Raw genomic sequence first — 15,314 nt, 5'->3', positions numbered from 1 at the left:
TGAAAGTCAAGCAGTCAGTTTCAAACTCAGTGTCTTTTACCAACAACTCCAAGAATATTCCATAGCAGTGCTTGTTTTCTCTCCTCCAGTTTCTTGAGTACTTGATGAAGGGAGTTTCTTCCAGTCCCTTCTTTAGGATTCTGTAGGATGCATTTAGGAGTGAGTGGAAGGTTTGTATAAAATAAACTTACTCCTGCATTTCTGTCTCCCACAGCCTTCTTGATGACAGAATGTTATTTTTGTTAAAGCTCTATGTATAAACATCTTAATACCCAAATAGTACAAAATGCTTATGACAAAAATTAGCTGTTCTTTTTTCTCACCTTCCCTACCCTTTATTCCTTCTCTTTACAGGATCAAATAATCTTTTCAGGCTGCTTAGCAAGCCACGCCAGGCCATTTGCCCCTGGAGCCACATCACCACGGCTGAAAACACCACGGGAGTGATGGCCCCGGACTATGCGCACTGCTGAGATCTGCTGGAAAGGGTAATTACTGCTTTGCTATTTGACTTTCAACTGCATATTGGCAGTCTAGGTGACTCATCTCTAACTGACCCTGGGCTTTTACATCCTACCCTAGAGATTCAGGTTCACAGGTGAGAGCTTCAGACAGACCAGGTTTAGGATATGTGTCTGCACTTCCTGTGCTAGGGGGTGGTGAAGGGAGTGTCTGTGTTTTCTGGAACTTGTAGATGGAAGGACCCTGCCTTCGACTTATCTTGAGATACTGGCTGGGAAGTAATAATGATGTATATTCACAGTAAAAGGATAACTACATTCCTTTTTTTCCCAGTTTTCCCTCTGGCTAGGTGGAAATGTGAACAATAATTAATGAGATTTGAGGGTTCTAATCCCTCTTCCTTGTGCTGATGAATTAGTATGAGCCCTGAGAAGGTATGGAGTCTATACCCCTCCAGCCCAGGTCATGCTGCAGTCTTAGACTGAGAAGGGTGCGTTTCAGCTGGTGTTTGGCAACAATTAATATTTCTTGCCTGGAAGAATTTGATAGTGACTCCAAACTTACACCTCAAGAGGAAATGGTTTCCTTTCAGTTATACACACCCTGCAAAGAAAGGTGACTGGCCAGGGTAGGTCTGGATCCATGTCCATGAACCTCCTACACAGGGTTTGAACACATTATTGGCCGTCAGTCACCAAATAAACCCAGGAAGGCAAGTGGCATCTGAATTGGCTTCATCTCCTGGCTTCTATTACACTCACCACTGAGGCACATAGAGAAACAGAAACAGCCTTAGAGAGTCTAAGGGCTGTTTGGCTTTAAACATTTTTTATTTCCTAATTGAATTAGAGTAAAAACAGTAGTTAAAATAAACCCTTGGCTGTTGTCATGAAAATCACAATAACAAATTAGCCTAAAGTAGCCAATTTTCTGTGGTTTCCAAGGATACAACCACAATTAGAATTGTCGTCTGCCAATCAATTTTTTTTTTTTAATTTTCAGGGGACATTAAAACAAAACCATGAAAGGGGAAGGGCTAGAGGGAAAGTTTTTCTTGCTAAATACATGTTAGAGGAAAAGGGGGAAGGTTTCTAAGCAGCAAAAGAAAAGATTCTTTTCAGACCAGTTTAAGAAAAATGGCTAAACCGACTCTGGTCCCACACAGAAGTGGCTTAATTGAAAACAAAAGCTCACAGGTCATGTTGCTATTTTAAAGAATCAAGGTGGCTAAGTCCTCTAACTCACAGGACAACAAAATCCTGGTCCTCTCCTGTCTGATTTTAGCTTTCATTTATTGGATGCTTTGCCAAAAATCTCTTATTACCTCCTCATAACCACCTTATGAGGATATATGCTAGACACTTGTTATCTGGCCCACCAAACATCCATTCCACCTTTTCTGGGCAATAGTTCCTGACTTCCTTTTAGCAAATTACCTTTTCCTCACTTTCTACTATCCAGTTAGACAGTACATTAAGATGCCCTAGCCATGGTAGGAATGTGAACCAAATCAGGCCGTTCATAGTTAACCCTGGGTAGATCAATCTTCAGCTGCGCTTTTAAATTACTGAAAATTGTTAGAATTTACTTGCTTTGTGGAAGTGCTCGATGAGACTGTAGTGTTCCTGCTAACTTGTCTACACTATCTTGTTTCCTGTGCTCCTTTGTTCATTTTGTAAATTATTAATATCCTTCTAACAACTGTCCATTTCTGCTTACATTAGCCAGAACCAAAAAGTAACGCCCAGTGTTGTTATTCTCATTTTAATTTGAGAAGACTGAGGTTCAATTAAATTAAATCCTTTGTCCAAGACTAGTCAGGTAATAATGGAGTCTGAATTCAAACTCACATCTGCTTCCCCTCTTCCCCCCACCATCTATTTCCTTTTATGTGAATTAATAAATTACATCCTTGGCTATACCCCCAGTCAAGGACTTTCCTTTCAACAGCGGAATCAAGGGTGCCTCCTTGGGAGAAAACTTTCATTGTTCACACTTTTCCTTTTTTGATATGTTGAGTCTTTACACATAATTGATGATTTTTCTCTGCCTGTTCTTTTCATCTGTGTGAGGGGGAGTGACAATGATTGTCTCATGCACCGGGATCCGATACGGTTTCTTTCAGACTGTGAAAGTATCTCTGTTTCTCTTCCTTTCCCTCCCCTTCTCTTTTCGCCCCTTCTCTTTTCTTTCTTTCTCATAGAGTCCTTGGCTGTGAGTATCAGAATAGAAGAAGAAATAGGAATGTTTAAAATGAAGAATATTGGAAAGAGCGTGGGCTTAAGAACCAGGCAGAGGTAGGTTTAAATTCTAGCTCCGTGAATTTCTAGCTTGTTATTGGGGGAAATCATATAGTTAGGAGAAGTTTAAATTCATTATAATTTTTTGTTGCCAATTTAGAGATCCAGGATCATAGCTGCGTTTGGAGGGAGGCAGCTCAACTGTCTAACTGTTACATCTGGTCTGCCTTCACATCACCAAGCTTCCTAGAGCTGTCACTGCCTTTCTGAATGCCCTCTGTTGCTCGGAAGAAGCCAAATGCAAAGCATAGCCTCTTCCCGGCACATGTACAATAGATCTGCCTGAGGCAGGCTGCAAGCATAAACTGTGAATACTCTTGATTTTTTGTGCCAGGTGAATCTTGGTACCCAGGCTAGAGACTCCAAGAACTCTGAGATTTGCCCCTCAGCCACTTGCCCTGTGGTACCTGGTATGCTGAGCCTGGAGTGTTAGCAAGGCCTCCTTGGCGTCCCTTCCTTCCCTCTCTATGTACTGTTCTCCTCCACAGTGGGTAAATGGCAGCTGGTAGGGATATTACCTTCTGCTTTTCTTGCTGAAGTTCATTTAAGTTTCAGGTGAGTGGCTAACAACCTTCACTGGTTCTACAGTAATATACCATAGATTGAATTTACTTCAGTGGGGTTTTGGCAGCTGTGAGTTAAAGATTTGGGTTTAGGTCACTTGCGTTGATGTTATGCCTCTTAATCCAGAGTTCTTTGTTATTGTTGAGGCTGCTTCTGGAATTAGAGAAATGAATACAGTTACATGTGTGTGAAAAAACCTAAGACATTCCTTACTGCTCAGTGAATCCTAATTTTCCTTCCTGCCCAATCCCATTCGCCTTATCCAGGATGTGAGCATCAGGATAGAAGGAAAAATACAAATACTTAAAATACTCAATGCTGAAGAGAGCATGAGTTTTGGTACCAGGCAGAGAAACGTTTAAACTCTAGCTCTACTTATTTCTAGCTTGTTTTGGGGGAAGATTACTTTCCCTTTATGAACAGCAGTGTTCTACTTTATTCTACTCTAGATGATGATAATGCATATCTTCTGATACTGTTTTTAGTGATAAATGGTATTTATTAGTGTACGTTGCACAGAGTAAGCAACTATGTAAGTCAACAGTAGATATGTAAGTCAAGCCAAAATTTGCCAGAAACCTACCCCTCCTTTACAGCTGACATATTTTAAAAAATGTAAATATATTTTTGAATAAATGATATGTTCGTGATTGCTAATTGCCCTTCTTGTAGGCTCTTTACTATATATTGCTATCATTTCTGTTTCCTTTTGCTGCTGTAACATAGTAACACAGACTTAGTGACTTAAAAACCACAAATTTATTTCTTACAGATCTGGAGGTCAACAGTCTGAAATAAACCTAATGGTGCTAAAATCAAAGTGCCAGTAGAGTTAGTTTCCTCTGGAAGCTCTGGTGAACATCCATGTCCTTGCCTTTCCCACCTTCTAGAAGCCACCTACGTTCTTTGGCTCATGGACCCTTTCTCCATGTTCAAAGCATCTCCCCTCTGACCTCTTGGTCCATCCTTACATCTTTTCTCTCTGAATATGTACCAACTGCCTCAATTCTATAAGGCCCCTTGTGATTACATTGGGCACACCCAGAGAATCCAGGATAATCTTCCCATCTCAAGATCCTTATCTGCAGAGTCTTTGAAATATTAAGGTAACATATTCACAGGTTCCTAGGATTAGGACATGGGCATCTTTGGGGGAGGGGTGGGGGGGGTATTATTCAACTTCCACAGTATGTTACCTTGTAGCAATGTGTAATCCCTCTCTTTGATAAATTTAATGTGTTTTTGCCCCAAATTTACCTTGTTTAATATTAAAGTCATGCCCCCTGCTTTCTTTTTTGGTTTGCAATTGCCCTTATACCTTGTCTACATTTTCATTTTTATCCTATCTGAATCATTTGGTTTAGGTGTCTCTTGTATATAGCACATAGAATTGTGGCTTATTCTGTAACTCCATCTAAAAATTTATTTTCTTTCATAGTCCATTAAGTCATTCTCAATATCATCTATTTTCTTTCTTGTTTTCTATAATTTAGAAATGTCCATTTGCATTTTATTTTGTAATCCTTTGGTTTATTCTTAAATCTCTATATGGATAAATGCATTCAATGTTCACCATCAGTCATCCTGTTGAAGATTTTCTAATCATCTAGCACATTCCTCAAAATAGCACATAGGTACAATATTTCCTGAGACTTTGCAAAGCCAAATTGCCTGTAGCAATTACTACTTGGCAGAATATAAAATTCTTGGCTCACTCTTTCCTTTAGCTGGAGGTGTTGCTCTAGTGTCTCTTTTATGTCTGATGGTTAACTCAGTTTTATTTCTCTAAGAATGATGTGATCTTTGTACCTCTGTGACCAAAGGATTCTTTCTTTATCTTTCATGTTTAGTACATTGAATTATTTTTGTTTTGACTTTTGGGGCATCAGTTTTCTTTAGAATATAGTATATTCTTGCAATATGTAGATTAGAATTTCCCTTTATTTTAGGAAAGTATCTTAATTTAAATTTTAAATATTTGCTCTGTACTCTTGATTTGTTTCCTTTAGGAATCTCAGGTCTGTGTGTTGCCTACTTTATATATCACTCTTCTGTCTCTTAACCATTATCCTCTTTCTTTGGTTCCTTCTCTGTTCCTGTTTCTATTCTTTTTTTTTGTTGTTGCGGTACGCGGGCCTCTCACTGCTGTGGGCTCTCCCGTTTCAGAGCAACAGGCTCCGCGGCCATGGCTCATGGGCGCAGCCGCTCCGCGGCACGTGGGATCTTCCCGGACCGGGGCACAAACCCACGTCCCCTGCATCGGCAGGCGGACCCTCAACCACTGCGCCACCAGGGAAGCCCTTGTCTTTTAATATGCTTCTTTGGGGGGTAACTTTATTTTGTCCCTTGTTTTCTTTTTAATGTAGTTGTCATTCTTAAATCCTATTTCTTTTGTTTCCATTTCTTTCCTAAGTTATTATCAGCTTCCATTTCACCTCATACTTTTGACTGGCCATCACCTCTTTTTATCTGGTCATTACTTTCCAAAGTTTTTATACTGCTGCTTTGTGATCTCCTGCTTAGAGCTGAAATTGCTCATAAAGTTAATTGTCGTTATTGTTGTTTTTCATGTTGGGTTACAATTTTTCTATACTTTATAATGAGAGGGGTTTTTTTTTTGTCTTTTTCTGTGTGTGTGGTACGCGGGCCTCTCACTGTTGTGGCCTCTCCCGTTGCGGAGCACAGGCTCTGGACTCGCAGGCTCAGCGGCCATGGCTCACGGGACCAGCCGCTCCGCGGCATGTGGGATCCTCCCGGACCGGGGCATGAACCCCTGTCCCCTGCATCGGCAGGCGGACTCCCAACCACTGCGCCACCAGGGAAGCCCTATAATGAGAGTTTTCTACAGAGAAGTTTTCCTGCTATTTTTCAGGTGGTTTCTCTTATGGTATCTTTAGATGCATGTTATAACTTAAAAAAGCTTATATAGAATTATTAAATGTGTTGAATTTTCCTTGCCTAGCTATTATATTAGAGCATCTTACCTACGTGGTTTCTTAACCAAAATTGCCTCTTTTTTTCTTTTCTCTTATGTATGGCACCTTCTGCTTTAGATCCTAGCCAAGTTTGAGGGAAGTTCCACCACCTGTCCTGATTTTGTAGATTCCTTTTACCAGCTGCTACTGCCAAGGAGTACTCCCACTCCCTTCCAGAGTTTTCTCTCTTTTAGAAGGTGGTCATTGCTGAGAATCACCTCTGGGCCTCCTGGAAACTTTCTGTGTCTTCTTTCTCCCCATATGCTCATGCCCTGTTCATTCACAGCCCAGTTCACAGCAGTTCTGAGGCAGAGTTTGGTCCTCTCTTTCAGGAGATAAATGTGTGGGACCTTCCATGACTAGGGCCCACTGCCCTACCTGTTATTCCTTTCCACTCGTAATCTAACTTTATGGCTTCTTGTGCTGGTTCATTTGCATCCAGGAGCTTTTAAACTGCCCGACACCTAACTTGGAGGTTGCAGAAATTCTCTGACTCTTAACTTCCCCATCAATGTATTTTGGAGAAAACCTAGGAAACTGAAAATTCAGCTGCCACCACACTAAATTTGTAAATATCTGTTCTCCAAATAGCACCTTGAACTTTCATTCGAGTCAATCCATTGCTCAATATTAAAGTTGTTTTATGAAAGTTTAGAACATTTAAGGGAAACATTACTTGCTCTCAGAGACAGACCTTAAGGTCTTGATGGCTGAATATAGTAGAAGTTGATTTCTTGCCCATGTAAAGTTTATTGGCATGAGGGAGTGCCAAGGCAGGGGAGCTTAGCATCAGTCATTCAGGGGCTGGACTGATAGAGCCTTTGCCATATTTATTTAACACCTGTATTCCAAGATCACGTGGAGTAGAGCGAAAAGCTGGAGGTTCTTGTAGGAGATTTTCATGGGTGAGATCTGATAGTACATATGTGGCTTCGACCCTTTCCTAGTGGCCACGTTCAGGCATACAGCCACGTCTAACTGAAAATGAGATTGAGAAATGGAATCTTGTTCTGTGCCCAGGGAGAAAAGGAAATAAATTTGGTGAAGAGCTAACTTACCTTTGCCATAAAATCTCTCTCTCTTCTCCCAGTTTACCAGCTTTGTCAGGGCAGGGCTAGAACTTTACTCGTGATTATTAAAACACAGTGGAAGGAGTTGAATTCTTGTGCTTGCTGTCTTGGGAAGTTGCCTAGATGTTCCGTGAACCATCTTGAGCTAGCCTCCTGGAGGATGAGGGACCACGTAGACCAGAAGCAAGCCATCTCAGCTGGGGCTATCTTGAGTCTGGTCAGCTGGTCAGCCCTGGAGATGACCTTGCAGCTGAACACATATGCATGATTAATGCAGATGAGACTGGAGGAACCATCCAGCTGAACCCAACCCAAATGGCTAATCCACTGGATGTCAACTAAATAAATGGTTGTTGTTTTAAGTCACTATGAATTGAGATGGTTTGTACTCAGGAAAAAATTAACCGATATAAATAGATATACAAATGTTGGTCTGTTCCTACCCTAGATGATCCTGAAGGTTTTTCTTGACTCTTGGGCTGATGAAGTATCTTCCCTGATCCTGGGCTTTCTGAATTACTCCCTCTTTCTTTTCTTTCCCAGAGAACATTCAGTATCTTAAATCCCTCTGCTTCTTCAGTCTCCAACCCCAATTTAGCTTTCAGCTTGTGTTATCTACTGTGTTTCAAATTGTGGGTTGTTTTTTTTTCTCCCTGTACATTGTCATTGACGGTTTCCAATTTATTAGAATATAGAAAAGGGATAAATGAAAACTGACTATACTGGGCCAAATAAATGCAAGACTACCTTTACTATTGCCAAGTATTTTATGCTAGAAAACAGAACAGAAAACCGAAGTAAAACGACAACAGTAACAAACTTCCCACTTCTTGGCTTTCGGTTGCATTGCAACTGTCATTCTGGCTGGATCTGTATATTTTGCCCCAGGAAGAGGTGATAGAATATGTCATATTCCAGGAAGGCAATGAGGTAAGAGATAAGAAAAAAAAATTTCTACTTGCCACATTGTACCCTTAGTATAAAATTTGGAGTCATTAGAAGAGAATGGTCTTCTTTTAATATGATTCCCCCTTCCTTGCCACCTCCAACCCCAACCAGTAGGCAGGAAGAGGTTGTGGTCAATCACTGAACTTTACACTCAAGGCTGTGCTTTTTCAGTGTGGAAGTAACTTGGTATGTTTCAGGCCCTATGAATCCATTGAAAAGGAAAAATACATTGTGTCCATCCACAAATATTTTAAATTTTGATAGTGACAAATTGTTCTCCAAGAAGTATCAAGAAGTACCTTCCTGTGTATTAGTATTAATTTCCTCATCTTATAATAGCACTGTTTTTTTCCTCAAATTTTTATTATACTAAAATATATATAACATAAAATTTGCCATTTTAAATGTACAGTTTAGTGACATTAGTTACATTTACAGTGTTATACAACTATTGCCATTATCTGTTTCCAAAACTTTTTCAACACCCCAAACAGAAACTCTATAACTATTAAACAATACTCCCCATTCTAATGTTACCCCAGCGTCCTGACAAACTGTAGCCTACTTTCTCTCTCTATGAATTTACCCATTCTAGATATTTAATATAAGTGAATCTTGCAATATTTGACCTGTGTCTGGCTTATTTAACTTAGCATAAATTTTCAGGATTCTGTGGTATTGTAGCATGTATCACAACTTCATTCCTGAATAATATTCTATTATATGCATGTACCGTCCATTCTGTTTATCTATTCATCTGTTGATGAACACCTGGGTTGTTTCACTTTTTGCCTATAGTGATTAGTGCTGCAATGAGTATTACTATACTTTTTGAATCCCTGATTTCAATTCTTTTGTGTGTACTTAAGAGTGTAATTGCTGGTGATTCTATGTTTAGCTTTTCAAGGAACTGCCAAACTGTTTTCCACAGTAGCTACATTTTACATTCCTACCAGCAAAGGATGGGCTTCCAATGTGTCCACATCCTCACTAATATTTAATTTAATTTTTAAAATTGTAGTCATCCTGGTAGGCTTGAAGTGGTATCTCATTGTGTTTTCTTTGCATTTGTCAAATTATTGATTTTTTTCAAAGAATCGGATTTTAGTTTTGTTAATTATCTCTTGTTTTTCTACTTTCTATTAATTTATTTCTAATTTTTAGTATTTCCTTCCTTCTGCTAATTTTGTGTTTAGTTTGCTCTTCTTTTTCTATAACATATGATCTATCCTGTACTATGTGCACTTGAGAATGTATATTCTGCTGTTGTTGAGGGGACTATTCTACATACGATCTGTTAGGTCTAGTGATTTATAGTATAGTGTCAGGTTTTCTATTTCTTTTTTGATTTTCAGTCTAGAACATGAACCCATTATTGAAAGCATGGTTGTTGAAGTCTCCAAATACTATTTTAGAAATGTTTATTTCTAAATTCTATTTTATTTCTGTCAATGTATGCTTCATATTTTTTGGAGCTCAGTTGTTTGGTGCATATATATGTTTATAATTGTCATATATTCTTGAAGAATAGATTGTTGAAGGCTGCAGTGATCCATTTATTAACTGACTTTACCAAACTATTTTTTGCAAAAACTGTATTCCTTGTCATTTGAGGTCACTGACGTCTCTTTACTTTCTCGTGTTTAGATAGTGTTTTGACAGAAATTTCCTTGAATATCAGGAGCTAAACAAAGAAAGAAACAAATTTCTAGTAGTCCTTATTGCCAATCTAGGGGGTGAAAAATATTATCTCATTGTTTGCATTTTATTTCCCTGGTAATTTGTGAGGTTGTATCTTCTTAAGTTTCTTAAGGCACTTTGCTAGGGATTTAGATTTCTTACTTTTACTCATTTATAGAATTTCTTCAGATGGCCTTCATATGAATTCTTTGTTACATATGTTGCAATTATTTTCTCAGACCTGCCAATTTTATCTTAATATTGTTTATGATGTCTGTATTGGAAAGAATTTTATGACTTTCATAAAATTAAACTTAAGAATATTTTCTCCTAAGACATTGCTTAATAAGGCCTTTCCTATAAATATTTTCTATAATAAATCTAATTTCTTATGCATTAGCTTATTAAATAAATATTACTTAAATAAATAAAATTTTATTAAATTATTTAATAAAATAAATATTATTTACTTACATTTTTATTCCCTTATGTCATACTCTTGATTTTATTCAAAATATGACACTTTTTAATATTTTTTCATCATTTTTTTCTGGAATTCCACTTCTATTTATACTACAGCCTGCTTATAGTGATCATGGGAATGTTATGGGTTAAGCTTATCTGTGTGATTCACCAGTGGCTTGTATTTGGAAAGAGCATGTTCTGTGTTCTTTCAGGATGTCACCACCCATCTTGGCACTTTTTTGGCCTCTCTCACACAAGTATCTACATCACTGCCCAAAAGTTTCTGTCATGAAAGTAGGAAAGATCAACTGGTATAAATTTTGTTCCACAAAAAATCACCTTGATAGTTGTTCTCAGCATACCTTCCTGCTTCTTACATCTTTTAAATCTGACTTAGAGAACCCCTAGAAATGCTCCTTTTTACAGCTGTCCTTTCCTTTGTGTTCTTTGATCTGTGGTCTTCTTTGTCAAGCTGATTCTTCCTGCATTTTACTTTCAAGGATTCTTCAACAAGTTTGATTCACTGAAGAGACTGTTTTTTACTGCTAATGTTATAATTTTGTTTTCTCTAATACAATTTTTTTATGTCTCCTCTAGGGAAGTAAGTGATATAGGCATGCGTTCTCAGACTAATATCCTAATCTAATTTCCTATGTATATTTTTATTCTTACCATATTTTTGTAATAAAATTTGAGGTTATTTGAAAGATTGCATTTAGTAGAAGATGGTAAAAAAAATACTTAAAGGAATGGAAATAGGGGCATGAGTAAGAAAAAGAAAAATCAAGAAATCAGTTTGATATCTGTAGGAATTCAGACCTTTGGCAGGCTTGGGGAACTGAATTTTTACTTACCCAGAAGTAAGTTTTCCAGGTTTGGTTTTTCGTAATCATTAGAACCTAGTGGGTAGAAAAATACTTAACCAGATTTTCCAGAAGATTCTAAATCTCCCTTGAGAATGGGAAAGTGATGGTTCTCACTGTGGTCAGAACTTCATTCTACAAGGATGGAATCACTGGCAACTGGGCATGTCAGAGAGGACTTTAGGAATCACTTCTACCTGGGTATGTACAGCAAGGTCTCCTCATTACAACCTTAACTGTGTCTGTGGGCATCTTTTGGTGTTTCCGTAACTGTCCCATGATAAGACTACCTAAACCACTTGATGTAAAACACTCTCTTCTTTACAACAGAGGATATGAAAATATGAATCTTACGTCCCTATTATTCAGAAAATTCAATTTCACGATAGAAATATAAGCTAGAAATAAACTGATAATTCAGAGTTTGACTCTTACTGGAAAAAAAAAAAAAACACTTGATGTTTTAGAGACAAATCCCAACCTTACAGATATTCTTTGTAACTACTATGGTAGACACCTTGACATCTTCTCCTGTTTTAGCTCTGAATCACACTCTGACATTTATAACATGTTTATACTCTTATTAGTCTGTGTTGATAGTTCTCTCACTATATTCTCTGGGTACCATTTGTCTCCACACTGGATTAGAAGTTCTGTAAGAGAAGGCCATGTACCAAACTTTCTTTCAAGTATTCTGGACAAGATTGTACATATGTCAGGACTGGTGAAGTGATCAATAAGTAACCCATGAATTTTCTTGCCAGTAAATGAGCAATTGATTATGTCACCTTTTGTAAATATCAAGGTAAGGTTCTCCAGCTGCTTATCTGTATTCTAGGGCTTTTGACTTGACCTATTGTGAAGGTAACTAAACTCTGATGAGCAGCAGCTGCAGAGACTGGATGATATAGAAAGAACAAGGAAAACGGCCGTGATGAACCTCAGACTTCCAGTACCCTCTTAATAAGGCATGATAAAATACAACCCTCGACCAATGAGTTAAAGACCCTTTGATCAGGAATTTTCCATTCTAATTAAAGGCCTTTAGTTATCCCCTGAATAACTCCTGGAAATTCAATTATCCTTTTATTAATTCATCTATAAAAGAGAGTGAAAGGACACGCTAATGTTTCCTTTAATAGGGTTAAAAAGAGTTAAGAGAAAAATTAGAGGCTAAATAAAACTTCTGAAATGGGAAGTAACCCAGATATAGTTCTTCACATACTCATGTTCATTTAACAATAGCTCACCAGTGCAAATCTCTGTCTGCTTTCAGGTATGGCTCATTGCTTTCAGGACTCAGTGGCTTTATGATTTATTATTTTTCCTACGTTCTAATCCACATCATATCCCTGAGTCACTTCTGAGCAAATGTCTTTTCTGTTCTGTGATTCAGTAAATCCTACCACAGAATTGGGTTTACAACAGAAACTGCTTGAAAGAAGAAATGAGTCCAAAACTTGAATTAAGTTTCCTCGGGTAAAACAAGGTTTTTTTCCTCCCTAAAGAACCTTGTTGAGCATGGGCCCACTCTTAAGGCGAGTAAGCTTGGACTTGAAAATAATTGACCAAGCTAGAAAATGAGGAACTGCCAAGAACCCAGAGGGAAATCGATCAAGGGCTATTGTGAGGTTGTGATGTGCTTACTTCTCCTGGGGGCATGGAGGGTATTTTCTGAATCATAGAGGGAGATCAGTTTTTTTTGTTCATCCCTTTCCATGCCGATCTTTAGCAGAGGCATTACTTCTTCACTCTCCCTAAGCAGAATTGATCTCTTCTTGGTCCACATTTAACCAGAACTTTGAACATCCCTTGTTTCAGCCTTCTTGAGTTGCAAGGACATGTAGCAGGAAGACTGTGGGCCTTGGAGAGAGAGACACGTGTCTTCAAGTTCTGCTTCTGCTACTAATTAACCATATAACAAAGACAAGTTATTTTCTAGACTTCATTAGTAGATTGGGGATAATAACAATGATTTCTTAGGCTTGTTGTGATTATTAAATGTGCCAGCGAAGCATCTGACACCTGATAAGCATACAGTCAATAACAGGATGGCATTTCTGCCAGAGGATGAATGAGAAAGACCTTGGGTCACAGTCTCCATCCATGTAGCCTAAAATACCTAACAGAAATGGATACCCCACTGCTGCTTGGGCCACAGTCAAACACAGGGAATGACACAGCTTCACACAACAGTCTTTGAAAAGTGTAAGCCAGAGAAAGAAGAGTGCAAAAATGCCCAAGGCTTGGAGATGTTCCTAGTAATGTTTCCACCCCATGAGCACTGCAAAGGGAAAAGTAGGTGAGTGGAACAAATTCTGAAAAACCTTGCCCATATGCTCAAAGTAAAAAGTAAATTAAAGTCAGGTGGTTGTCAGTAGGTCAATATAATGACTATCATAGCTCTGAAAGTGTTAGCTAGTGCAGTTATATGGCAGGAAAAGAACTATAAAAGTGAGAATGGTGGACATTAAGTTATTGTTATTTGCAGATGATATGATTGTATACTATTAAAACTCATGAGAATTGTCTGGAAAACTGTTAGAAATAAAAAAAGAGTTCAGAAAATTCGTTGCAAAATTTATATCAAAATTATTAGTTTTCTTATATACTAACTGTAAACAGATAATTTAATGAAGGAAATATCCCCTTTACAATACCAAGAAAAGCAGATTTTAAAAACCTAGGAACAAGAAATATTCAGGGTTTATGTGAAGGAAACTTTAAAAGTCTTTTGAGGGGCTTCCCTGTTGGCGCAGTGGTTGAGAGTCCACCTGCTGTTGCAGGGGACACGGGTTCATGCCCCAGTCTGGGAGGATCCCACATGCCTCAGAGTGGCTGGGCCCATGAGCCATGGCTGCTGAGCCTGCGTGTCCAGAGCCTGTGCTCCGCAACGGGAGAGGCCACCACAGTGAGAGGCCCATGTACCACAAAAAAAAAAAAAAGTCTTTTGAGGATTATAAAAAAACACTTAGAAAAATAGTCATAACTTATCCTTAGATAAATAGTCTCAATATTGTAAAGATATTACCTTTGAAAAGTAATCTATGGAGCCTATGCCAACCAAATTAGAATACCAATGAAATGTTTTGTGGAAAACTTTGCAAAATGAAGTTTTTTGAGCAATACATGTAAAAATTGCTATGCTGATTCTGAAAAAAGAAAGAAAAGAAAAAAATAGTTTCAGTGGAACAAAATCAGGGAATCTAGAAAATATTCATCCATATATACATGAATATGATGTATATACTAAAGATGATACTTTATTCAGTGGGAAAAGATGGCTTAGCTAAAAAATGGTTTTGTAAAAATGGAATTGACATTTGTGGAAAAAATAAACCTGGGTGGCTGCTTCAGTGCTAATATGAATATGAGGTGTTTTAATTGTATAAATGTAAAAATTAAAACCTTACAAATATTATGGTGGTAAAAATATAATATTAAAAAATTTTAAGAGCAGACATGGGTGGTAAAAAAAAGTCACTGAAATTATAAAGGGAATATTGATAAAAATGGTTACTTAAAATTAAAAGCTAGGAGAGGGTTGGTTCAAGATGGCAGAGGAGAAGGACGTGTGCTCACTCTCTCTTGCAAGAATCACTAGAATCACAGCTAACTGCTGAACAATCATTGACAGGAAGACACTGGAACTCACAAAAAAAGATACCCCACATCCAAAGACAAAGGAGAAGCCGCAATGAGATGGTAGGAGAGGTGCAATCACAATAAAATCAAATCCCATAGCTGCTGGGTGGGTGACTCACAAACTGAAGAACAATTATACCACATAAGTCCACCCACTGGAGTGAAGGTTCTGGGTCAGGCTTCCCAACCTGGGGTCTGGCAACGGGAGGAGGAATTCCCAGAGAATCAGACTTTGAAGGCTAGCGGGATTTGACTGCAGAACGTTGACAGAACTGGGGGATAGAGAGACCCCATCCTTGGAGGGCACACACAAAGTAGTGTGTGCATCAGGACCCGGGGGAA

At 38.3% G+C, this 15,314-nt stretch overlaps 1 long non-coding RNA gene across 1 annotated transcript in view; it reads left to right on the top strand.

The window, feature by feature from the left end:
- The first annotated feature begins 338 nt into the window (after positions 1–338).
- Positions 339–15,314, top strand: part of LOC132598122 (uncharacterized) — a 100,690-nt gene continuing 85,714 nt past the window's right edge. The window contains exon 1 of the long non-coding RNA XR_009565851.1: positions 339–488. This is a non-coding gene — a long non-coding RNA (uncharacterized lncRNA). The remainder of the gene's footprint in view (positions 489–15,314) is intronic.

The sequence above is a fragment of the Globicephala melas genome, chromosome 11, assembly GCF_963455315.2.
Source record: "Globicephala melas chromosome 11, mGloMel1.2, whole genome shotgun sequence".
Lineage (NCBI taxonomy): Eukaryota > Metazoa > Chordata > Mammalia > Artiodactyla > Delphinidae > Globicephala > Globicephala melas.
Note: the sequence above shows the minus strand (reverse complement) of the source record. Positions and strands in the feature narration are given on the sequence as shown.